We start from the raw sequence: 27,176 nt of genomic DNA on the forward strand, positions 1-27,176 counted from the left end.
AGAATTAGGAGTCAGATTCTAAAAGGAACAAATATTATTCCACAACATACCACATACTATATAATTACCATACCCTGTAAAATCAAATCAAATAAAAAAAAATCACATATAAGTCACATACATAAGCACAGATAGCCTATTTAAAAACACTATTCGAGAAACCAACATTTCTAGTTTAAACAGTAATAAGAAGGCATTTTTTGTGAACAGAACAATAAGCTTTTTTTGTTTTAATCTCAGAAGTGTTTAAATGTGATCGTCTTTATGCACTTACCTGAAAGCTAAATGAACTCCGACAACAAAAAGCAGAAATGTTTTTCCTAATTTGCAACACTTGTGAGATAACATTTGCTCACCATGCCCATCATTCTTGTAATCAACACAAGCACCTGTTGAAGATGATTAATATGTGAGTCCACTCTCCCATCAGTAATCTCTTTTAATATGCAGTCTGTGTAATAATGAGCTGCGTGACTTCGCTGATAGCTTGGCTTGAAACTGATTGGAAGCCACTTCATAGAGCTTCTTTGGTCTTTCATTTAATTAACTTTTCTCTGGCATTTTGTACAAAAACTAAGATGTATTGTATTTATTTTTAACCAGCATAGCAACCAGACAGCACATGTTGCATTCAGCACTGCCAAACCTCCGAGTCATTGAAGCTAGGAGATTTGGGGCTTTAAAAGTCTTTAAATCATAAAAGTGTCAAAGTGCAGATTTTTTGGTAGTATTCTTTATGTAATTGTTGATCAAAAATTTAATTTCTACTCATTTGTTCTAACCTGCATGTCCACATAGGCACACGAAAATCATCTCTTACAGAAAAAGATAAGAATACAGTTGGCATTTTAATATTGATTTCTAACTTTTGTAGGGATGTGGATGCAAGCTTGGAGGCAAATTCATGAAAGTAAGTTTGTTTTGGATGAAACTGACTAATTTTGAGCCATAAATGTTAAAGGTCATGAGTGACAGCAAGCAGAGTGTACCTCTCTTACTAGGAAAGTGGGCCATGTCATGGACTCCCCGTCCAGCTCAAAGCAAGGAGCAGCAGGGAAACAGCCAGCTAAATGTCACTTCTGCAGTTTGAATGGGCCGAAGGAGTGCGCCATCAGCCCCGTGGTACCACAGGCTGTCACTGCTTTGCCAGTATATTTTAAAGTAACCATTTCAGGACAGTCATACAATAGCTGCTGACATATTATCCCCTGTGGTCCTCACCTCCTGCAGACAATAGGCATGCCACTGTTTCTCGGATAAAAGTGTGTCCTCAAAGATACGGAGTACAACGTGAACCAGCCAATCATAATCCTCCTCAGTCGCACACTTGCTGATCTTTTCTTTTCTTGACTCCCTTTTAAAGGAATAAAAAAACATCTTCTTTCAGAGTTGTTCAGTTTGCTGTTTCTATATGTAAACATGAAAGCGAAGCTGCAACTTTTCTATAAATGTTAGATGTCAAGCTATTTTTGTGCGTGTTGAAGCGTAAAAACACAAAGCAGTTCTGATTGTAAAACACCTGTCATTCTTTTCACTTCAGGGTAGATTGCTTGGAGATTGCTGTTGATCTCTTCTGCTTGATTGGTGTATGATGTGTGTATTTTTCATAAACACTGGGGTCTAACATGGCTGGCAGTGCATCTTAGCTTCCTGAATAATAGAGAGGCCGCTTGAAAGCCACAAAGGGATAAAGAGAAAAAGGAAAAAGTGACAGCTTTTGAAGGATTATGCGTCATCATTGACATTTACAGAACATTTTTTGTCAAGCTGTATTCATTATCTGGTAATTTAGTCTCTTTTTAGCACCTAATCAGCCCGACGTGGATTAGCTTCAGCTCATGTAAAATTTATTTCATGCTTCAGCTTCCATGGAAGAAGGCCATTAAATAACATTCAGACCAGTGAATAAGCCGGAAGCATGTACATAAATAACGCCTGATATAACTTGAAAGATGTCAGAGTCAAAGATTCTTTATTGTCATTCACACCTCATGTGGTACATGTGGTGGAGCGAAATTATGTACACGGGGTCCCAGTTACATCCAACAATAAAAAGTATAAGAAAAACAGTAATAACATCTAAGATATGAAGTAAGAAAAATATCAACTAAATATACACTAAGCACTCATAACATAAAACATTGAACATCAGCACAAACATGAACATGAGTCTGTGTGAGCGGATATGCACGCATGAACACATCAACATTAAAACAGATCAGCAGCAACATGATGTGATTTTCACAGTGATTATTCTGGTTAGAGATTCATGAGTCTAACAGACTCAGGGTAGAAGCTGTTCCTCAGTCTAGTGGTTCTACACTTAATGCTTCTCAACCTCCTTCCTGAGGGGAGTGGGGCAAGAAGTGTGTGTGCTGGGTGAGTGAGGTCCTTCATGATGCAGGTAGCCCTCTTCCTGCATCTGGAGGTGTAGATGTCTGTGATGGTGGGGAGGCTGACTCCGACAGACTTCTGTGCAGCTTTCACCACTCTCTGCAAAGCTTTACTTTCTGCAGCTGTGCAGCCTCCATGCCACACGTTGATGCTGGAGCACAGGATGCTCTCCACTGCACACCTGTAGAAGGAGGTGAGGACTGAGCTTCCCAGACCAGCTCGTCTCAGCCGTCTGAGGAAGTAGAGTCTCTGATGAGCTTTCTTGATCAGGCTGGTGGTGTTGTTGCTCCACCTGAGGTTGTCATTTATGTGTACACCCAAGTACTTGTAGCTGGAGACCACTTCCACCGCAGATCATCTTATGTTCAGGGGCGTGTAGATGTTTTTGTTCCTTCTGAAGTCCACAATCATCTCTTTTGTCTTCTTCACATTGATGTGAAGGTTATTTTCTTTGCACTAGCTCTCCAGGTGTTCCACCTCTTGCCTGTAGCTGGACTCATCATTGTTTGTGATGCATCCCACCACCGCTGTATCATCTGCAAACTTTACAATGTGACAGCCTGGATGGGTAGCTGCACAATCATACGTGAGCAGAGTAAACAGGAGGGGGCTCCACACACATCCCTGAGGAGAGCCAGTGCTGAGGGTTATGGTGGAGGAGGAAAAGTTGTGGATCCTCACTGACTGTGGTCTGTTTGTTAAGAAGTCTAGTACCCAGTTGCAAATCGAGGGGCTTAGTCCTAGTGTGGATAGTTTGTCCATCAGGGTTTGGGGGATCATGGTGTTGAAGGCAGATGTGAAGTCCACAAAGAGCATTTGGACGTAAGAGTTTTTCTGCTCCAGGTGTTTGAGCGCAGTGTGGACCACAGAGGAGATGACATCCTCTGTTGATCGGTTCTCACGGTATGCATACTGATGAGGGTCCTCGTTGATGTTGATGGTTGTTTTGATGTGAATCATGACCAGTTTTTCGAAGCATTTAGCAACTATCGGGGTGAGGGCCACTGGCCGATAGTCATTCAGACCAGTCACTGTAGAGCTTTTTGGGACTGGGATGATGGTGGCAGTCTTCAGGCAGGTGGGAACTGTCTCCAGGGTAAGTGAGGTGTTAAAGATGTCTGCCAGCACCTCGCAGAGCTGATCAGCACATTCCTTCAACACTTTTCCGGGGATGTTGTCTGGACCAGTTGCTTTGTGCGGATTAATCCTCCTGAAAGTATTCCTTACTTCAGCTGAGGTCACGCTGAGATGCTCTTCATCTGGTGGTGAGGTGAGTCTGGTGCTGGGTGGTCTGTTCAGGTCTTCAAAACGTGCATAGAACTTGTTGAGTGCATCAGGCAGAGATGGGTCTTTGGGGCATTGTTCGCTTCTTCCTTTATAATCTGTTATGCACTTAATGCCCCTCCACATGCTCCGAGGGTCTTGTGAGATGATATGACCCTCGATCCTCTGTGCATATGTGGCTTTGGCCTTCTTAATACCAGCAACCAGCTCTTTTCTTGTCCTACTCAGCTCCTCTGAGTTTCCAGACCTGAAGGCAGTGTTCCTGGCTTCCAGCAGGGTGCGCACCTCTGCATTCAGCCAAGGTTTTCTGTTTGGGTAGCTTTTAACATTTCTGATAGTGGAGACGGTTTCAGTACATATACAAATGTAACCCAGAACTGAGGATGTGTATTGGTCAAGATGTATGAAGTATAATTAAGGGCATTAAACAATTATTTAGAAACTCTACAGTGTGTCACATTATAACATTGGACAGGCTTTACACACTTCTGAAAATTACAAGTGTAAGAGAAAATAAACAAATGATAGAATGCCAAAGCACTGTTCCTTCAGTCTCTTTGCTATTCTTTCTTTTTTTATTGTAGCAAAACAAGTTCTTCTCTGACTGACCTTTAGCCAGCAAGCGAATTGAGCTATACAGCAGGCCTATTCATGTGTAGAATAGCACATCATTAATATGTTAATACCTGCCAAAGCTGTCTGACTTAGAAAAGAAATAATTTTAACCTTTGATAACATCCTGCCATCCTGCAAAGTCAAGCTGACCCAATTTTACCGGTCAGGTAAATGACAGTTGCCCCTTTGCTCCCAATTAGTGTCAACATCACGTGTAAATACACTGAAGTGTAAATCTGTGGAGTGAATGACAACCAAAACTATGTTCAGGCTTGTAAAACAAACACAAAACACATTCAAAATATTCAGATTTTTAAAAAAAAGTTTTACCATAGCCATTTTATTTAAGATCTTTGGACAATATCTGTATATGATGGGAGTTGTTCTTTCGCAGCATTAGAAATATTCCTGTTAGTTTTAGGTGAAAATTGACGTCCATATGGATTGACAACAATTTCCTGTGGGATCAAGAAAGTTCTATTTTATCTTATCTTAATACAGGAATATTCGTAATGTAAGAAATGAAACAAAAACTATGGTTGCTCTCACAGAGTCGGTTTTCTATGAGTCAACAACAGATTTACTGAAATGTATCCACTAATTTTAGCATTGATGGATACAAAGAAAACATGCCTTATTGGTTGCAAATGATTATTCAGGCCCCATCTAGATTAGTTTAAATGCATATTTTTGTGGATATTTTTTTTTCCGTCAAAACATTGTAAAAAAAAAATGCTAACATATCCATGCCACATCACCGGGTGGCAAGAAATACTATGCACATTTTTATTTGGCCAAAGATTTCCCTAAAACAATTGTAACTAGGTAACTAGTAATCTCCCCTTTAAAACCCAATTTCATCATAATCTGCGTTGGATAAAACGTTGGTTAAGTACTGTAACCCCAGATTCTATGAGTATAGGCGTAGCCCTTTAAGAGCTGTCGCTAGTGGGTTTATCCCGTCATGCAAAGCATCGCACTGAAAAATTTAGTCCACGCCCACCTGTTGTGTGGGCCCCACCCAGTCCGTATAAATTACGTTAAGAGCGGGTAATTTACCATCTTACCGGTGACTTCTGGTAAGAGGGCGCCCGTGTACATGGCTTGCAATCCACCTCTGCTGATGGTGTTCAGATTATTTTTGTTTTGTTCACTTTTTATCTGTGGCATAAAATCACTCCTCGTGTATGACCGACAACAGCTTCTGGATCTTTGTTTTTCTGTCACTGATGTCGCTTATTTGGACCATTATCAGCGTACCTCTGGACTCCCCCCCTGCTGGCGGACGTGCCAGTTTACCTCCGCTGCACTCCTCACCTCCATGCCCAGAGATATCGCTTCAGACGCCGGGGAAAACGTGCTGGTCAGCTGGTGAAGCTTAAAGCCCTGCGCACTGCATCTTCCTCTTCAGTCGGTGGTCATAGTCTCCATCGCCAGCTTCCCGCGTGCCCGGACCAGGTAACCAACGGGAGTTGTCAGCCGGTGCACCGCTCGGGCCGACCTGGAGGGGCTGTTATTGAAAACCTGCGGCCATTAGCGCGCGCTAACTCCACCGCTGCTAGCTCCACTTTGGACAGCATCCGGATGTGTTTGGTCAACGCAAGATCTGTTACCAACAAAACTTTTATCCTCAGGGACTACTTTCAAGAGCTTGAGTTAGACTTTCTGTGCATCACAGAGACTTGGATGTCTCCGGGTGAGTCCAGCGCCTTGACGGAATTATTGCCACCGAACTGTCTGTATTTTAACGCACCGCAGCCATCAGGCCAGCGCGGTGGTGGATTATTAACAATATTCAAATCAACTTTTGACTGTAAACAACTGCCCATCCCAGTTTCCCGCGCCAGCTTTGAGCTGAGCGTCTTTGAACTCGGACATTCACCTCCGACGTTATTTGCACTCGTCTACCGCCCACCTCATTCTAAGGACTTCATAAATTAGTTTTCTGACGTCTTAGATGAAATCACACCAAAATATGAGCATGTTTTCATTATTGGGGACTTTAATTTGCACGTGTGCTATCCTTAGAAGCCCTTGGTTAAGGACTTTTTTAGATTTATTGGACTCATTTAATCTAACTCAGCATGTAAACGGTCACACCCAAGAGCGTGGACATACACTGGACCTTGTTTTAACTCATGATGTGACTGTTAGTAATCTTGTTATTGCTGATAATGTTTTTTCAGACCACATGCCGGTCCAGTTTGAGTTCACCTTCCCCAATCTAACTCAAGTCGTGCATTCCTGCACGTAGCACCCGGGCAATTAATCATTTCACTGCCACACGTTTCACAGGTGTTTATAACTCTGAAATGATAATTCAGCCCCCAGTGTTTCTCTCCATCACTGAGGAGCTGACATCCCAGTTCAACTCTGTCTGCTTAAAGACTCTGGATCATGTTGTGCCTGTTAAAACTAGAAAATCAAAACTCAGAGCAGAACCTTGGCTGAGTGACGTCACCAAGGCCGTTAGGCAGCAATGTAGGAGGGCGGACCGAAAGTGGAGGAAAGACAGGCTGCAGGTCTCTTTTCAAATACTTAAAGAGAGTTGGCGCTGTTATCAGAAAACAGTGAAAGCTGCTAAATCCAAATACTTCTCTGATATAATTACCTCAAACTCTCGCAACCCATGTGTCCTCTTCTCCACCCTAAACTCTGTTCTCCACCTCACTGAACCATCACCTCTGGAAGCCTCGACTGAGATGTGCGACAACTTCTTACAGTTCTTTTTTGAAAAAATTGCGACCACCCGGGCTCTCATTTCCCCTCCAACTCATGACCCATCCAACCCACCTCAATCTGTAGCTCCATTTGACCATTTTGAACCCATCACTCTATCTTCTCTAGAGCAGGTCATGTGCAGCTTGAAACCTTCTGGTTACCCCTTTGATGTGGTCCCCACTCGACTACTAAAGGAGTTTTTTCCCACTCTAGGTCCATCCATTCTTGATATAGTAAACAGTAGTTTATCCACTGGCGTGGTGCCAAAATCCTTTAAACATGCTGCTGTCCAGCCTCTCCTGAAAAAACCAAACCTTGATCCCTCTGTCGTGTCCAACTTCCGGCCTGTCTCCAAACTCCCATTTGTTTCTAAAGTACTGGAGAAAATAGTCGAGTCCCAGTTGAAGTGCTTCCTAGAAGGTCACACCATCTTAGAGCTATTCCAATCTGGCTTTAAACATCTCCACAGCACTGAAACTGCCCTGCTGAAGGTCTTTAACGACATCTTCAGATCCACAGATACTGGTGATTCTGTGCTGCTTGTCCTGTTGGACCTCAAAGCCGCCTTTGACACCATCGACCATGAGATCCCCATTGGTAGGTTAGAGCAATGGGTGGGTGTCACAGGGTCAGCCCTAAATTGGTTCAGATCCTACCTCACTGACAGATCCTTTTGTGTCTCCATCAAGGATTTTAGTTCTGCAGAGGCAGAGCTTAAATGGGGGGTTCCGCAGGGGTCCATCCTGGGTCCCCTCCTATTCTCTTTATACCTGCTGCCGCTTGGTGCTTTTTTCCAGAAACACAACATGCCCTTCCACTTCTATGCCGATGACTGTCAAATTTACTTACCCCTAAGACACAATTGTACATGCTCTATTCAACTGCTGCTCGACTGCCTGGCTGACATCAGGGACTGGATGGCTTTAAACTTCTTAAGTTTCAATGAAAATAAGTCTGAAGTCATGTTGTTCCCTCCCAACGACACGATCACAAACCACTGCATCGACCTCTCCGCTCTAACCCTGTCAGAAAAGAGTCACTAATCTGGGAGTGATAATGGACCTTTCCCTGAAACTTAACAGTCACATAAACATGATTGTTAAATCATGTTTCTTTCAACTTAGGCAGCTGTCTAAACTGAAGCCCATATTGTCCAAAAATAACCTGGAGACAGTAATACATGCATTCATTACATCTAGGCTTGATTACTGCAATTCACTCTTGTTTGGTATCAGTCAAACCTCCATTGCATGACTACAACTGGTCCAGATGCAGCAGCCCAATTTTTAACCAGTACAGGCAAAAGAGAGCACATTACACCAGTTTTGGCCTCCCTGCACTGGTTACCGATTCACTTTCGAATCCAGTTCAAAATACTGATGTATGTCTACAAATAACTGAACAGTTTCACCCCGCCCCCCCACCCCCCCATCTCTCTGATCTGCTACAATCGTATGTCCCACCACGTTCCCTGAGGTCAGCGGACCAGTTGCTCCTCACAGTTCCAGGGACTCGTTTTAAGCGCAGAGGTGACAGGGCCTTCTCTGTAGCAGGACCAAGACTCTGGAACGAGTTACCTCTGCTTGTCAAACAGGCCCCCTCCCTCTCGGTTTTCAATCAATCAATCAATCAACCTTTATTTATACAGGTAAATCCCATTGAGCCTCAAGGACTCATTTACAAGAGAGACCTGATTTCAACAAAGAAAGATGACAACAATGGACAACAGCAACAACAATAAACAGTTATAAAAATGCATACTACAGTTTTTTTTAACAAATAGGATTGCTAAAAGGAAAAGGTAACAAAAAAAAAAAAACAGCTGGGATGACAATGAAATCCATGATGAAAATGAAATAGTAAATCAACCTTTATTTATACACGTAAATCCCATTGTGCCTCGAGGACTCATTTACAAGAGAGACCTGATTTCAACAAAGAAAGATGACAACAATGGACAACAGCAACAACAATAAACAGTTATAAAAAAGCATACTACAGTTTTTTTTTTTTTTAACAAATAGGATGGCTAAAAGGAAAAGGTAACAAAACAAAAAAACAGCTAGATTCCAAGACAAATGTAGAAAACTAAAAACAGGAACATGTCAGCATTGGACCCTGCCAGGTGTCCAACAGATTCTTAAAGACACTTAGAGAGGTCAAGGTCGAGAGCTTCAAATCTTTTTGTAAGATATTCTGAGTTTTCAAGTCCCGTTTAAAAACTCACTACTATTCAGTAGCTTTCAACACCAGATGATCTGCGTTTTGATCCTGTATGCTCCACACTGGTTAGTCGTCATTATCTGCATCGTTTTTATGTCTATTCTGATTTACCTCATTTTGTATTTTGCTTTGTGTGTTACCTGTTGTTTTGTCTGTACAGCACTTTGGTTGGCCTTGTCGCTGTTTTAAGTGCTCTATAAATAAAGTGGAATTGTATGGTATGGTATGGTATGGTATGGTATGGTAATTGGCTCCCAAATAGCTTTTTCTTCAGCCATTTAGGAGCCAGTGAGGCCCGACGCTTAAAGGGCTACGCCTATACTCATAAAATCTGGGGTTACAGTACGTAACCAACGTTCTATTTCGTATAGGCTTTGCCCTTTAAGACCTGTCGCTAGTGGGTTAAGGGCAAAGCAGATGTGGTCCTCGCCTCACTGGGTCCATTCGAACACCGTACGAATCAGCAGTTTGCCCAAAAAATGTCTTGTCACTCAGCTCTCCATGTATGTAATTACGCGTTGCGTAATTATGCGTACCATGCACAGATGCATGCTGTGTAGTTATGGGTTCTGAGTGCATGAATGCCACGGAAAACTTTCAACGGGGAAAGGAAGATGCTAAAAAAAAGGGCCATGACTCAACAGATTCCCGGCTGATCAATATGAACAGATTAATAATAACAAGTGAACTAATTATTAATCAAATGAACTGATTGGTAACAATAGTCATGAAATTATTAGTGACAATAGAACCAAAATAACAGTCACAACTTGTGACTGATAACAACATCTCACACTGTAATGCATGTAGTCAGATGTGAGTTTAAATGGGGTTCCATGATACAACAATATTCATTCGGTTAAAACACTAAGGACAGAATGTGTCATGGAACGAGCCGTCACATCACGTAGATAAAAGCAAATAAATGAGCAGGGTGTTGACCATGCGGCCGCAGTGCAAATATCCTGCATTGTCATAACATTATGCAAAGCATCTAAAAAAGTTAAATCTGGTCCTCTGGACATTCAAAAAAAAAACAAAAAACAAAGCAAAACAACAAAAAAAAAATGTAGAAACGTTTCGTCCCTCATCCGTGAGACTTCCTCAGTCTGAGGTGCTGTATTCAGCTCAGTCTCTTAAATAGCACCTTCTTTGAGTGGATCAACCAGTTTTGCTGCTGACAACCAAAACCAGCTGATCACATGCTCAAGAAGGACCATCAGCCTAACAATGGATCATTAGCACACTGATGGCTGTTTACTATTCGCAGAGGGCTGAGTGATACTAGCAATCACAGCAATGTAAGAGGGGGACAATTGAACACGTAGGCTTCCACCCCTGTTTAACGATGGACGATTTCTTTTCACAAAGATGGGCTCCTTTACTCCTCTCTCAAACCATCGTTCCTCTCTATCCAGGATGTGCACATCTTCATCCCTGAAAGAGTGACCGCTGGCCTGGAGATGAGTGTAGACCGCAGAGTCCTGGCCTGATGATGTTGATCCTCTGTGCTGGGCCATTCTTTTGGCCAGTGGCTGTTTAGTTTCCCCGATGTAAGACTGATCACAGCCCTCCTGACACTGAACAGCATACACAACATTACTCTGTTTGTGCCGGGGGACTGGATCTTTGGGATGAACCAGTCTTTGCTGTAATGTATTTTAGGGTTTAAAAGCCACTGGGACTTTATGTTTAGAAAATAAACGTCTCAGTTTCTCTGATACTCCCTCAACATATGGAATGACCACTGGTCTGGGTCTGGGTTCCTCCTTTTCACCTGTTGGCTGACTGGAGTCCTGTTTGGGTTTCTTCTCTGCTTTCAGGAAGGCCCAGTTAGGATATCCACATTGCTCTAGAGCCTGTCTTGTGTGGGATTTCTCCTTCTGCCTGGCTCCTGAGCTAGTGGGGACGCTGTCTGCTCTGTGATACAGAGTCCTGATGACTCCTAAGTTGTGCTCCAAAGGGTGATGGGAGTCAAACTGCAAATACTGGTCTGTGTGGGTGGGTTTGCGGTACACCTCAGTTTGCAAATGTCCTCTATCAGAGACTGAGACCTCACAGTCCAAGAAAGCCAACTTGCCATTTTTTTCATCTTCTCGTGTGAACTTGATGTATTTATCCACAGAGTTGATGTGGTCAGTAAAATGTTGGACTTCCTGAGATTTAATTTTAACCCAGGTGTAGTCAACATACCTGAACCAATGACTTGGTGGTGTCCCTGAAAAGGACGTCAAGGCTCTCTTTTCTACCTCCTCCATGTACAGGTTGGCAACAATATGTGAGAGTAGCTCTGGCTGCAGCTCCCAAGATGGCCGCTAACGATCTACACCTGGCGGTCATCTCCCTGATGAGCATCAACCTCTGCTTAAGGCTGCAGTCAAGTCTACTCGATGCTGGAGCATTGTTTCCCTCCCGGTACTAGTGCTCTCAGCCTTTTGTATTCTGAAGTGTTTTTGATACTGACCTTGTGCTTCCTGTGCCAGCAGTTCTCGTTTTGCCGTGCCATTCCAGTCCTGATCTCTCGGTTCCTGTCTGGTCTCATGAAACCCTGCCCTGTGGATCTTTGATGTCCGTACTCTGCTGCTGGGACTCATGCATCTTGGAACCCCTGAACTCACTCCAGTACCAAGGAAGCTGTAAGACAAGAAACAACAATATCAATTCCTATTCTCCTGTGTCACTTACCTGCTCCCGACCTAAGAAACTATTTCCCATCTTCCAGGAGTTCCAGTCCCAGGGCCCTGTACAAATTGTATATATTTTTTACCCACTGTAAATAAATATCACTTTTTGTAGCCTGAGTCTTGTGTCGTTCTGGGTCTCGTTACAACTGGGTTGCCCGCACATTCAACAGAAATGCTCCAGCCAGACCAAACCCAGAACGAGGCTCGGAACGACCAAGCCACGTCCTCATCACAAACGGAGGGAGTAAACCAGCTGGAGAAGATCCTCTCCCAAATGATCCAACAACAACAACAGACTCAAGCTAACCTACAGGAGCTAGGGGGTATGGTTTATTCAATTAAACAGACTCTCTCTCCTTCTCCTCCTACAGTCGCAGCAGAAACCCCTGAGAACATTCAAACGTGCACATGCTCGGCGAGACACTCATCGGAGCCACAATTACTGGTAAAACCGTCCAAACTTTTTTCTGGTGACCCAGAACAATGTGACAGTTTTCTCCTCCAATGTGAGCTCGCATTCAGCGGAGCTCCCAGACTCTACTCCTCAGAAAATGCTAAAATCATCTACTTTACAAGCCAGTTAAAGGGTAACGCACTCCAGTGGGCAACTTCTTTTCTCCGCCAGCATGATTTAAAGGTTATTACGTTTAGTAGTGTACTTACCGAGTTTCGCAGGATATTCGACAGACCACTATCGGGTCCCAACGCAGAGAAACGTCTTCCGGGCTTACGTCAGTGCCGGCGACCAGTAGCCGACCATGCCCTCGAGTTCCGCATCCTCGCCGCACAAACCGGATGGAACAAGAGGGCACTAAAGGGAACTTTCCTAAATTCCTTATCGGATCTGTTAAAGGACCAGATCGCCGCTAGGGACGAGCCATCCAACTTTGACGCTCTCATTAATCTGGCCATTTCAATCGATGAGCGTTTCCGCGAGTGGCAGCGGGAACGGGACTACAACTCCCAACGTACCACCACTTCCGGTTTAGGTCCGTCACTCAGTATTGTCCGTGGTAAAGAGTCGCCCTCGTTTTTCAAATCCCAGATTCATTCTACCCACGCATCACCCCCTTCACTCACTTTACCTGAGTCAGAGCCCATGCAGGTGGGACGCACCCATCTTGCTCCCAACGTTAGACAAAAACGTAGAGAACAAGGATTATGTTTTTATTGTGGCCAAGATAGGCATCTTATTGCCGCCTGTCCATTTCGGGGAAACGAGAACACCCACCAATAAAGAGGGAGATATTGGTGGGGACTTCTTCGCTCTCCCCATTGAGTAGATTGACCATTGCTATGGTCATTCAGTGTAATCACAACCGCTTCCCCGTTTCTGCACTCATAGACTCTGGCGCTGAACAGAATTTAATTAGTCAAAGTCTTGTATCCGAATTGTCACTACCCACTGTAAAAATACCCGCCGTTTCCATCGCAGGAATCACGGGCGAGACACTAGCCCAGGTTCAACACCGCACCATTGACTTACACCTAATTACATCCGGCAACCACCACGAACACGTCAGTTTCTTTGTTTTCGATTCACCCCATGACCAAGTAATTTTAGGATACCCCTGGTTAAAACTCCACAACCCCCACATTAATTGGGAGCTTGGCAGAGAAGAGAAATGGAGCGGAAGGTGTCTAAAACACTGTCTCCGCTCTGGAATCTCTAATACAATCAAACAAGATACCGATATAGAACAAATTGATTTAACTTCCATTCCGTCTGAGTATCACGATCTCTCTCCTGTTTTTAGTAAACAGAGAGCTTTGTCCTTGCCGCCACACCGACCCTACGACTGTGCTATAGATCTTTTTCCGGGGGCTCCCTTACCAGCCAGTCGTCTGTACAACCTCTCCGGCCCAGAGAGAGACTCCATGAAGGAGTACATTGAGGAGTCACTTGACTCCGGAATTATTCGTCCGTCCACCTCCCCGGTGGGGGCTGGGTTCTTCTTTGTATCCAAGAAAGATAAGACCCTCCATCCTTGCATCGATTACCGGGGTTTAAATAACATTAAGGTCAAGAACAAATATCCTCTTCCACTTATTGACTCCATACATGAACAGTTACAGTCAGCCACCATCTTTACTAAGTTAGATTTGCGGAACGCATACCATTTGGTTCGTATAAAGGAGGGCGACGAATGGAAGACGGCCTTCCGAACCCCTTTGGGTCATTTCGAATATCTAGTCATGCCGTTTGGTCTCACCAACGCTCCTGCAGTCTTCCAGGCGTTGGTCAATGACTTACTCAGAGACTTTTTAGGGGAGTTCGTTTTTGTATATCTCAACGATATCCTAATCTACTCTCATGACAAAGAGGAACACATCAAGAGGGTCAGAACAGTTCTTCAGCAGCTGTACGAAAATCAATTATTTGTCAAAGGCGAGAAATGTGAGTTCCATGCTTCATCTGTTTCCTTTCTGGGGTTTATATTCAGGGAAGGACATTATCGTACCGACCCTGAGAAAATCAAAGCAGTATTAGAATGGCCCGTTCCTGAGACCCGTAAACAGCTTCAACGCTTTCTTGGTTTTGCAAACTTCTACAGACGCTTCATCAGAGACTACAGCCGTATTGCCGCACCACTCTCTCATCTTACCTCCATTAACAGAACATTCAAATGGACTACAGAAGCAGACACTGCCTTCAACAGATTAAAACAACTTTTCTCGACCTCGCCCATCCTCTGCCATCCTAACCCCGAACGCCAGTTCATCCTGGAGGTGGACGCCTCCGATACTGGGGTAGGTGCCGTCCTTTCTCAGAGATCCCCCAGAGACGATAAGGTACACCCCTGCGCTTTCTTTTCTCGGCGTTTGTCCCAAGCCGAGCGTGATTACGATGTGGGTAATCGTGAATTACTAGCCGTCAAACTGGCCCTAGAAGAGTGGCGTCACTGGTTGGAGGGTACTGAGATCCACTTCATCATATGGACCGACCACAAGAACCCGACCTATCTTAGGGACGCTAAGAGATTAACCCCCAGACAGGCACGGTGGTCCTTGTTTTTTAATCGTTTCCATTATATATTGACTTTTAGACCTGGTTCTAAAAATATCAAGCCGGATACTCTGTCTCGACAATTATCTCCCCCAGATGGTCCTGAACACGAGGAACATATCGTTCCCTCAACATGCATCGTGGGGGCTCTCACATGGCCCATTGAGCAAGAGGTCCGCGATGCCCACAAGGAGGAGCCCGATCCCGGCCTGGGACCCTCCGGAACCCTGTTCGTCCCCTCTGTCATGAAGGCTAAGGTACTGGAGTGGATTCACACTAACAAGCTCTCTTGTCACCCAGGAGTTACCCGCATGTTGTCCTTAACTAAGGCCCACTTCTGGTGGCCGACACTGACCCAAGACGTTAAGGACTTTGTTACTGCCTGTGCCACTTGCGCCCGCAATAAGACAGGTAATCAACCCCCGGCCGGACTTCTACAACCACTGCCCTCATCCAGCCGCCCTTGGTCCCACATATCTGTGGACTTTGTCACTGGACTTCCCCCGTCCGAAGGTAACACGGTCATATTGACAGTCATTGACCGATTTTCTAAATCAGCTCATTTCATTCCATTAGTCAAGTTACCTTCTGCTCTCGAAACTGCACAATTATTAGTCCAACATGTTTTTCGAATCCACGGTATCCCCTCCAACATTGTTTCTGACCGTGGACCACAGTTTATTTCCCAGGTCTGGCGCTCGTTTTGTAAAACCCTAGGGGCATCTGCAAGTTTGACTTCGGACTACCACCCGCAGTGTAACGGCCAGGGTGAGAGGTGTAACCAGGAACTTGAGAACACCCTTCGTTGTGTCGTGGAGAGCAATCCCTAAGCCTGGTCTCAACATCTGGTGTGGGTGGAGTATGCCCACAATGCCCACAGATCCACAGTCACAGGTATGTCACCATTCGAAGCCTCTCTGGGATACCTGCCCCCCCTGTTTCCTAGTCTCGAGACGGACATCACGGTGCCGTCTGTCCAGTACCACTTCCGTCGATATCGACGCGTTTGGCTGTAAACGAGAGCAGCCCTTCTACGCACCGCAGCTCAGAACAAGAGGTACGCCGACCGACACCGCTCCTCCGCCCCGTCTTACCACGTGGGCCAAAAGATTTGGCTTTCTACGAGAGACATTCAACTAAAGGACATTCCCAGAAAGATGGCTCCATGTTTCATTGGTCCATTCACCATCACAAAAATAATCAACCCCACAGTAGTCCGCCTTCAACTCCCCAGCTCAATGAGGATCCACCCCACATTCCACGTCTCTCAGGTAAAGCCAGAGTCCGAGAGTCCTCTGTGCCCGCCTACTGACCTCCCACCACCCGCCTGACTGATCGACAACCATCCCGCCTTCACGGTTCGTGCCATTTTGGACGTCAGATGTCGAGGCAGGGGTTTCCAGTATCTCGTGGACTGGGAGGGATACGGTCCCGAGGAGAGATCCTGGATTCCCCACTCATTCATCTTGGACCCAAGTCTGATCACAACGTTCTTCAGAGCACACCCCGAAAAGCGCCTCAGGTCGCCTGGAGGCGATTCTTGAGGGGGGTGGGGGGGTAATGTGAGAGTAGCTCTGGCTGTAGCTCCCAAGATGGCCGCTAACGATCTACACCTGGCGGTCATCTCCCTGATGATTATCAACCTCTACTTAAGGCTGCAGTCAAGTCTACTCGATGCTGGAGCATTGTTTCCCTCCCAGTACTAGTGCTCTCAGCCTTTTGTATTCTGAAGTGTTTTTGATACTGACCTTGTGCTTCCTGTGCCAGCAGTTCTCGTTTTGCCGTGCCATTCTAGTCCTGATCTCTCGGTTCCTGTCTGGTCTCATGAAACCCTGCCCTGTGGATCTTTGATGTCCGTACTCTGCTGCTGGGACTCATGCATCTTGGAACCCCTGAACTCACTCCAGTACTAAGGAAGCTGTAAGAAACAACAATATCAAATCCTATTCTCCTGTGTCACTTACCTGCTCCCGACCTAAGAAACTATTTCCCCTCTTCCAGGCGTTCCAGTCCCAGGGCCCTGTACAAATTGTATATATTTTTTATCCACTGTAAATAAATATCACTTTTTGTAGCCTGAGTCTTGTGTCGTTCTGGGTCTCGTTACAATTGGGTTGCCCGCACATTCAACACAATAGGAGAAACTGGAGACCCCATAGCACACCCATGTTTCTGCCTATAATATTGCTCCCCATATGTGAAGTAGGTTGACTGCAGGCACAGTTTCAAGAGTTGACACTTGTTCTGTGGAAAGCGTGGTCCTGCTGCTCAGAGTGGTGTCTGATTTTAATTTTAAACTGACCACCTCTACTGCATCATCAATAGGAATGCACATAAAGAGTGATGTGACATCAAAAGAGACTATTGTTTCATCAGTCTCCATGATGATGTCCCTCACCTTATCCACAAAGTCCATGGTGTTCTGTATGTGGTGTTCTGAGCTGCCAACTAAAGGGATGAGTACAGACGCCAGATATTTGGAAACATTGTAAGTGACAGAGTTAATCATGCTAATGATTGGTCTTAAAGGTACACCTTGTTTGTGGATTTTAGGTAAAACATACAGACTAGGTGTGGCCTCCCCTGGGTACAGTCTGTGGTACAGAAAACGGTCAATAGCCTTGTCCTGCTCCAAAATTTTCAGGCAATCTATCAATTTCTTCTTGTAACCACTTCCTGGATCTCTTTTCAGAGGTTCAAACGTGTTTAAGTCACTAAGGAGTGTCATAACTTTCTCATGATAGTCTTTCTGGTTCCAAATCACTGTACACCTTCCTTTGTCTGCTGGGAGAATGATGATGTTTTTGCCCTTGCTAAGAGTGGTGAGTGTGTCCCTCTCCTCTCTACTGATGTTGGAAGGTGGTGGTTTGGCATTGCTGAGGCAGGCTGAAACTTTGATTCTGAGCTGTTCTGCTTCAGCCTCTTTAATTTTGTTGTTGCGGATGGCTGACTCAGTAGCTGTGATCATTTCCACCAGAGGAATTCTACTTGGTGCAACCGCAAAGTTCAGTCCCCTGGCAAGAATCTCTGTCTCTGGCTGGGTGAGCTGTCTGTCAGATAAATTCTTCACCCACTTTTCTGTCTCCCTGGCATGTAATTGACTACTGGAGTGTTGTCCTACACTGAATGTGTTGTTATTGGAATAGTGATGGTGTTGATGAGCTATTAGTACGTTAAACTTGTTTTGTTGTCGAGTCTTGGACTTGACATGCTGTGCTAAGCGGGCCTGATCTGTACAGTCCATCACTTGCTGAAGTGTGGTCTGATCTAGGCATGTTGTTAGTTTTTGTTTAATGCACTCTTCCTTGGCCTTCAAGGCCTCAATAGTAAAATTGGTCTGTCTCACCCGTTCATTCAGCAGCTGGGTCTGTGCCTTCTCAAGGATCTTGCTTGCCCGGTGCCCGCTGACCGAAGATTTTAGTTGTAGGCTCTTGGGAATTATGCCACTTTGTCGACATCTGAGGTTGAATCGCAAATGGTTCCTGTAGTCTGCCCTCTTCCTTGCTGTTTTCTCAAACAACCAACTAACTAGTTTGAGGCAATCCTGGCCAAAGTGGTTCAAAATATCCTGATGCATGCTCACTAATCCATGTAGAAAAATCTAAAAAAGTTAAATCTGGTCCTCTGGACATTAAAAAAAAAAAAAAAACAAAGTCAAACAACAAAAAAAAAAAATGTAGAAACGTTTCGTCTTTCATCCGAGACTTCCTCAGTCTGAGGTGCTGTATTCAGTTCAGTCTCTCAAATAGCACCTTCTCTGAGTGGATCAACCAGTTTTGCTGCTGACAACCAAAACCAGCTGATCACATGCTCAAGAAGGACCATCAGCCTAACAATGGATCTATAGCACACTGATGGCTGTTTACTATTCGCAGAGGGCTGAGTGATACTAGCAATCACAGCATTGTAAGAGGGGGACAATTGAACACGTAGAGTTTTGCATCATCTAATATTTGCTCACAGTGTACAGACACTATTCCTGACAATTACATCCACGCATTTTGGTTCTGTCCACCTGTTCAGAGGTTTTGGTGCCGGATATGTGAAGACTTATCAAAGTGTCTGAGATGTAATATTCCACTCTCTCCATCAGTTTGCTTATTGGGCCACGTAGATGATGTCACCTTGGAGACAAAATCAATTCATCTGATTCTCACTGCCTTATGTATAGCAAAAAAAACTATACTCATGAATTGGAAAAATAAAAATACACTTAGTATTAAACAATATAAAGACCTTCTGTTGGATTACATCAGTCTTGAGACAGCCTGTACCCCCACATCGGACTATTCTCTCTGGACTTCTTTAATCGGCTCCAACACGTAGTGGAGGTGGGTGGTCCCCTTTGATTCTGTCCTGTGGGGCATGGTGGTCGTGTGGGTGGGGTGTCGGGGCTGGGGACATGGGGGGGTCATGGGCCTGGAGCGGTGGCGCCCGACTGGGGAGGTGGCTCTGGTGGTTCTGGGTGATGGCCTGTGCTGGCTGCATGTGGGCTTCTGGGCGGTCTGTACCGGCGGACATGGGTCACTGGCCTGGTGACCTGGCTGTCCCTGGGTGGGTTTGGGGTGGACGTGGGTTCTGGGGTGGTATCGCTCTTGGGCGGGGTTCCCGGCTTGGTCCGGGGGTCTCGGGCCTTGGCGGGTATGTTGCCGGGGTCTTGGGCCGGCGGGTGCACCGGTGCCCGGCCCTGGCCTTGGGGCCTTACAGTAGGTACGTTGGTGGGCTTTGGGGCCTGTGCCGTGGGGGGGTGGGACTGTTGATGGGGGCGGGTCTGTGGGAGGGGACGGGCGGGCTCAACCTGGGTGTCTTCTTGCCTGGCGGTGGCCGCAGCGTGGTGCTTGGCTGGGGGGCTGGGCTGTGGGGGGCTGTGACTGGGGTGGGGTATATTGGGGGCTCTCACGTGGGGGGCTCTGTGCTATGGGACCGGGGGAGTCTGGGCTCGCTGGGTGTGTGCTCTCACTTACATGGGGCGCTCTCGCTGTGGGTGTTGTTATGGGTGGACTGGTCTTTTGCTTTTTTGGGGTGGGGGGGCGCTCTTGGTCGCTGTGGTGCTCTATCTTTGACTGTTTGGGCACTCCTGGCTGATTGTCCCGGTTGGGGTTTGGTGGCCTCTCTGGTTGGGGGGATGGGTGTTGGGCTGGGAATCGGGTTGGGGCATCTGGACTGTTTTGGGATGGGGCTGGGTTGCTGGCCCTGGTTCTGGTTGGTCCTCGGGGGCTATGTGCCAGTCCGTGGCCTTGATCCCTGGTGGTGCGGCTGCCACCTCCTCCTAGGTATCTCTGTTAGAGCGTCTCTCCCCTGGTGGATCTCGGAGAGTGGGGGTGCCTATTGGGGTCAGTGGGGGAGCTGGTCCCCTGGGGGGGGCATTGCCACCTCAGTTCACCTCCCCATCCCGACGTCCTCCTCCGCCCACTACACCACATCACCACTCAAACAGGGTTTTGGGGTTCAGGTGCACTACTGAGCTACGGGGAGAATCATCCATCTCCGTGGCTGGTGGGGTCCTGGGCCCTAATTTTAATATACAACCTAGACACTCACTTATAACACTCTCACGACACATGCATATATAGGATCTGGAGTGGGCACATGGTCGCACTTAGGTGGTGGGATGTACAATCATTTCCACCTCCCGGACCTGTGCCCACTCTCATATGTAGCATGTAGACATTTAGGGTTCTGGGCAGAGATGAGGGGTGAACGGGCCCTGCCTGCTCTCTGGGCAAGAGGTGGGTCTGTGCCGGTCACCACCTCATCCCCCCATTTTAAACGCACTGTATAACAACATGCATCAACACCATATTCGAGTGGGAGGAGGAGGAAGTGGGTCTGTTCATAATTTATTAATGCATATATAGATTATTTTTTCTTTCACAAACACCTCCTTTCTCCGTGTGACACTAGGGGTCGGGGATTGGGGGGGGGGTGCATTGTTGGGGTCTGGGCTGTGGGTGGGCTTTGGGCCTTGGGGGCGGTTGATGATGGGGCCGGTGCTCTGGTTCCCCCTAGGCTGTTCCGATTCTTTTAATCTAGGTTCCTGGTTGCGATGGCCGGCACTTTGACAGGGGTGGCTGCCGGCTTTCGGTGGGGGGTCGGCTATGGTAGTGTACGTGTGGTCATTGGTAGTGTAGGGCGGCAGTTGGGGGCATGGCTTCGCCTCATCAGGGCACTGGCTGGTCTTCCTGTGTGGCATTTGCGGTGGGGGTGCTGTGTGTGTGGGGGGGTGCGTAGGTGGCGTGCTGGGGCGTCTCCGGGCCTATGGTGCGGAGCTCTTGATTTAAAAAGCCGGCCTTCCTCGGCTGCAGCTCCCTGCTGCTCTGCCCCTTGGGCTGGGGCCGGCCTGTGGTCGCTGTCAGGTAGATGGTGCATGCGGTCGGCCCGACAGAGATTCTGTAGGGCTATCTGTATGTGCCTGTTTGTGGCTCAGGTTGGGTTTTTGGTGGCCCACCCTCTCTTGGATCAATTTGGGCCCCACGTTTGGTGTGGAGCCCACTCCCCCCGGTCGTGCCCCCCTTTGGTGGGGGGCCCCCTTGCCACCGGTGCATTGGTGGCTCTCGGCGTCTGGGCTGGGTGGTGGGGTGTACATCGGTCCACCCTGGTTGCTGCCTGGTGGGGCCTGGGTGCCCTGGCTCTGTCGGGGCTCTGCTGGGGGGAGGTATGGCCTCGGGGCTTGGGGCTCGGTGTCCATGGACGGATCTACTTGGGGGGAGGCATGGGTTGCCTGCCGGACCTGTGGGCTCGTCGCTGCAGCTTCCTGGAGGCTCTGCATTGTGGTTGCTGGTGTCACCCGGTTCTTTCCTCTGCTCTCTGGGGGGGTGCGGTTCTCCCTGGTGGGAGACTCCTGGGGCTCCGGGCCTGTGGGCCGCTGTATGTCTGTGGCTCCGGTCCTCTCTGTGTTGCCATTGTGTCCTAGGGGGGCGGGTCTGTGGGCCCCCGCATTCACTATTGGGCATTCTTTTGGAGAAATCTGGTGGTGGCGGGCGTGCTTGCGCGGGTGTTTGGATTCAGGTGCTTTGACAGATGCACGCTAGGTTGGGTAGTGGTGGAAGCTAGATGACTCCTTGTGCCATGTCGAATGTTTCATGGTGATATTGTGGGTGGCATTGTGCTGTGCATGTTGTTTTGTCGTGGTGGTCTCTCGTTTTATCTATTTCTCTTTTATCTATTTATTTTTTCTTCTTCTCTTTCTTAAAAAAAAATTGAGCCATGATGATAAGTTCATTGAAACACTTCACAATGTTTCTACACTTAAACTGAGCTCAAAAAAAAAAAAAGATTGGGGTGGAGGGTCCAGTCCCCGTGACGCAGACCGCCCCTGGATATCACATCTGCTCCTTTGTTCAAAACACCGGGGATGTACACTGCTCTGGGTGGTGCTCTGGGTACTCTCTGGATGGAGAGCAGATTTTGGTGTGCCCAACACAGTAGTTTTCTCGCAATGTATAACATTTGGGATGAGCGCACACCCCCCTGCCGGTTTATGTAAGAACCAGGTTTTTTTCCCAGTGTTGGAGGTCTGTTCTCACGGAGGGAGTAACAGTGATCGTCCGTCTCTTTTGCTTTACCGGATCCACGCGCATACGAGCAAACCATCTCTGGAGGCGTCGCATGTGGAGTAAGCCCAGCGGGACCACTGTGTGAGTTGACGACATCGTTCCTAACAGCTTCATGACAGAAATGGCTGTTACCACTCTGCCAGGTCTTACGTGGTGGAGCTGGACTCAGAGTGTCGATTCTCGTCATGGTGGTCGAGTTTAGCTCCACTCCTAGATAAACAATCGTCTGGGCCAGGAGAGTCGAGCTTTTTTCCAATTTATGACAAAGCCCAGATTTAGCAGGTGTGACATCAACACCTGAGTCTGCGCCGCTGCTTCTCGCCTGGAGCTTGATAGCAGCAACAGGTTGTATAGGTAAAACAAAACTCTCATCCCTGTTCTGTGTAATAGTTACATGGTTGTCTCCACACACTTTGAGAACGTACGAGGCGCGAGGGAAGTAGGCGTCTTTCAGATCGATGGAACTAAACCAGTCGTTTCTCTGGATGTTGTCCAACAGTTGTCTGGTTGCCAGCATGTGAAACAGTCTGTCCACGATTGCCTTGTTGAAAACTGACAGGTCCAAAATCGGTCTCGTTCCTCCGGACCGTTTTGGAACCAGGAAGTAACGCGAGGAAAAAACCTGTGTTTTTCTCTCCGTTTGGAAGTCTGGAAATTACCTCTTTCACCAGAAGTTCATGGAATTCTGCGTTTAGGGATGAGACCTGGTCTGGTGATAACAGGACATTCTCTAAAACTCCTCCGAATGGAGAGGGTCGAGCTGCGAATTGAAGCGTGTAACCCCTGCTTATCAGCTTGGCCATCCATCTGTCTGGCGAGCATGTTCACAGCTACTCTGCGCGACATTCGTGGAGTGGGCGTGCGTTTAGGCGGTGCGTCATGTTTCTTACGGACGTCAGCCAGTCTACAGCCTCGACCGCCGTCATGCGCCACGGAAGTGTGTTCCGCATGACCCAAGGTGAGGCTTCCTCGAAAGGGCTCTGAGTGCACCTCTGTGCCATGCTCAGGCTGCGGGTTCACATACATGTCGATGTGAACAGGCGTGTGTTGAGGAGAGGCGTGTGCACCCTCATTCACAGCGCTGTTTGGGTGAAAGCTGCTGGCGCCGCGGGAGCGTGTGTTTGACACAGCTGTAGTGAGACGCGTGCCGCTCCTGCTGAGAGTGAGTTTATCACTGGACTCATTCTGCCGTCTCACATTTATGCTGATGCGAGCCGGCGAGTGCTGGGGAGCAGTGTGCGCGCCTTCATCAACACAGCGCCATTTGAGTGAAGGCTGCTGGTGCCGCGGGAGCACGCGTTTGACACTGCTGCGGTGAGATGCGTGCCGCTCCTGCTGAGTGCGAGGTTTCTCACCGGACTCGTTCTATGGTCTCACATTTATGCTGATGCGAACCGGCGAGCACTGGGGAGCGGTGTACGTGCCTTCATCAACGCAGCGCCGTTTGAGTGAAGGCTGCTGGCGTCGCGGGAGTGCGCATTTGACACCGCTGCTGCGAGATGCGTGCCGCTCCTGCGAGACGCGTGCCGCTCCTGCTGAGAGTGAGGTTTCTCACCGGACTCGTTCTGAGGTCTCACATTTATGCTGATGCGAGCTGGTGAGCACTGGGGAGCAGAGTGCGCGCCTTCATCAACGCAGCGTCGTTTGAGGGAAGGCTGCTAGGATCGCGGGAGCGCGCGTTTGACACCGCTGAGGTGAGAAGTGTGCAGCTCGGGCTGAAAACGAGTTATTCCACTGGACTCATTCTGCGGACCACATTCGCTTTCGACTGTTGTGTCATGCGAGCGTCTCGTGTTTATTTTGGAGCAGTGGTGATTCTGAAAAAACTTTTTTTAAGGCTACCGGCTCGTTTTGTGTGGAGGATGTATGAAGGAGCCGCTGTGAGGTCATCCGAGCTGACAGACTGGCTAAAATCAGACACTTTAATCATTGAATGATGTTTTATTTCAAAACTCGTGTCATTTTTACACACATCCTCCGCAAACCGTCATTTTGAATCTTCTCCCTCGTGAGCTCTGCGGTTTGTTGTCCCAGGGCGCCAACTGTTGGCGATCTCATTGAAAACGCTGAACCTCTGGTTGCCGGGATGAGAAGGGCTGATGTCTGACGGGTGGGGCTGGCGACGTAGCGAAGCGGGGAGATGCTGCTGCAGCCGTGGAACGCGTTGTTGTCTTGAAATCGGTCCCAAACAGCACGTCCGTCGCTGATGGGGCCCTCCAAAAAAGCGTCCTCCGGGCTGCAATGCAAGACCAGCAGACAGCAGAAGAAGTGTACAGGTTGAGGATTACATTAGCGGCCTTGTAGAGGGAGCTCTATGTCTCCTCCAGCCTCTTGAACGCTGTACGCCAGCAGAGTAACGTATTGTTCGCTTCGGCTGCCAGGAACGCACACTGGTGAGCTCGGTTGGAGAGCGACGTCACCATCTGGTCATGCTTACCCAGAGGTGCAGGACATTGGTCCAACCTGGACATTTTGCTCCGAAAGCCTCCGTCAGGCTTGGCTCCAGGGGAGCACCGAGGGAATTTCCGCTCGGTGAAACCCCTCCACTCTGGTGATGGGCGTGAATGTGGAACCAGCGCCCTCAGTCTACCAGAACCGGCTGCGGCCTTGTTTCAGTAGGACGTCACTGCTGGGAAAACGAGGCCAGATGGGATCAGGATGGCGAGCCGGGGTGGAGCCCAGAAACCTTCCAGCTAGATCATCTGATCTGGACGGGGGAAGGAGTTTGACAGAAAAAGTCCCTTCATGTCAGCTGCCTCCTGGATTATGCTGGGCAGCTCCAGAGGAGGGCACCGACGGCTGGGAGCGGTGTGGTCGCCGATGCAGAAAAGGTCTGGGGAGGGGTGAGCATTTGCTCAGCCCCCCTCGTTCCAACATTACGCTCTCCAGGAGGGAGTGAGCAGCGGGGGGCTGCTGCTGACGTCACCTGTCCCAGAGGAGCCATCCGATTCGCTCTGAGAGTCTGCGATAAAAGGAAAATTACAATATGGCGTCATCCAGCGTGTAGCGACCCGCCACTGAGAAATATTCCTCAGCGCTTACCTTGAAACAAGACTGTTCGTCTGCTTCTCCTCGGGGAGGAGAACTCACCGGGACAGCAGGAGGTTGTCGTGGCGGGGCCACAGGCAGCCCCAACAAAGGCTGAGCTGGTCAAGCTAGACAACTTCCCTTCTTTGTTCTTCTGACAGTGCTATTAGCTTGCTGAAGAAAAATGATAGCCGATTACCCGCTCTTAACGTAATTTATACGGACTGGGTGGGGCCCACACAACAGGTGGGCGTGGACTAAATTTTTCAGTCCGATGCTTTGCATGACGGGATAAACCAACTAGCGACAGCTCTTAAAGGGCAAAGCCTATACGAAATAGAACCCAGAGTGCAGACAGACACGGGAAAACTCGAGGATAAAATAAAGAATATCTATTTATTAAACAAATACTCAAAACAAAGAGCTGACATGGCAGCAAAACACATATGACACAGGATCAGGCAGACAGAGAAAACAAAGCATGATGGCTGTGGAAAGCACAATACATGGACAACTTCCTTGTTGTTTCCTTACACAAAGACGCAGAACTTAAAGGGACACTAGTGAAAAAAAATTACCAACGCCTGGGGTGAATGGGATTGGGAGCAGGTGAAACAGGAGCTAAAATGAAGGAAGAAACACGGAGGAAGGCAGGAAACACAAGTACATAAACACAAAAATCTACAGAAAATGACACGACAGAACACAGATACACACAAATTTCTCTGTTATTAAAACATTTTAGTCTTGTATAGAGCACAAATTAGAGTATGCAAACTATTATATACTACTATAACTACTAGTATGCCACATTCTGGACTTCCTGACCAACAGACCTCAGACTGTCAGGATCCCCAACATTGTCTCCTCCTCCATTACCCTCGGTACTGGCTCACTCCAGGGCTGTGTGCTGAGCCCCCTCCTGTTCACTCTACTGATATACAGTATGACTGCTCAGGTAGACATCCCAGCTGCCATATAGTGAAGTTTGCGGACGACACAGCAATAGGATGCATCACGAACAATGATGAGTCCAAATACAGAGAGGAGGTGGAACACCTGGTGCAGTGACAATAATCTCTGCACCAATGTGAAGAACACCAAGGAGATGGTAGTGGATTTTAGAAGGGACAAGGATCCTCTTCATCCCCTACACATCGGAGGAGCAGCTGTGGATGTGGTCTCCTGCTACAGGTACCCGGGTGTGCATATATCCAGTGACCTCACCTGGAGAGCCAACACTTCATGTCTGGTCAAGAAGGCCCACCAGCGTTTCTACTTCCTCAGGAAGCTGCAGAGAGCTGACTTGGGAGCTCTGTCCTGAGGAGCTTATATCACTCTGTGATGGAGAGCATTCTCTGCACCTGCATCATGTGTGGCACGGCAGCTGCACTACTGCTGCGAGGATGGCTCTGCAGAGGGTAGTTAAGGCTGCACAGAAGAATGTGGGGAACAGCCTTCCTACCACCTTGGACCTCAGGGTGGGGGGACCTCATGAAGGACTCCACTCATCCTGAACACAGTCTGTTCCTGCCCCTCCCCTCAAGCAGGTGGCTGAGGAGCATTCAGAGGAAGACCACCAGGCTCAGAAACAGTTTCTTCCCGGCAGCTGTCAGATTGCTGAACTCGAGCTTCACTTAATTTAGCTTCATCTTACATTTTTAA

Source organism: Nematolebias whitei, chromosome 10 (genome assembly GCF_014905685.2).
Source record: "Nematolebias whitei isolate Nwh7 chromosome 10, NemWhi1, whole genome shotgun sequence".
Lineage (NCBI taxonomy): Eukaryota > Metazoa > Chordata > Actinopteri > Cyprinodontiformes > Rivulidae > Nematolebias > Nematolebias whitei.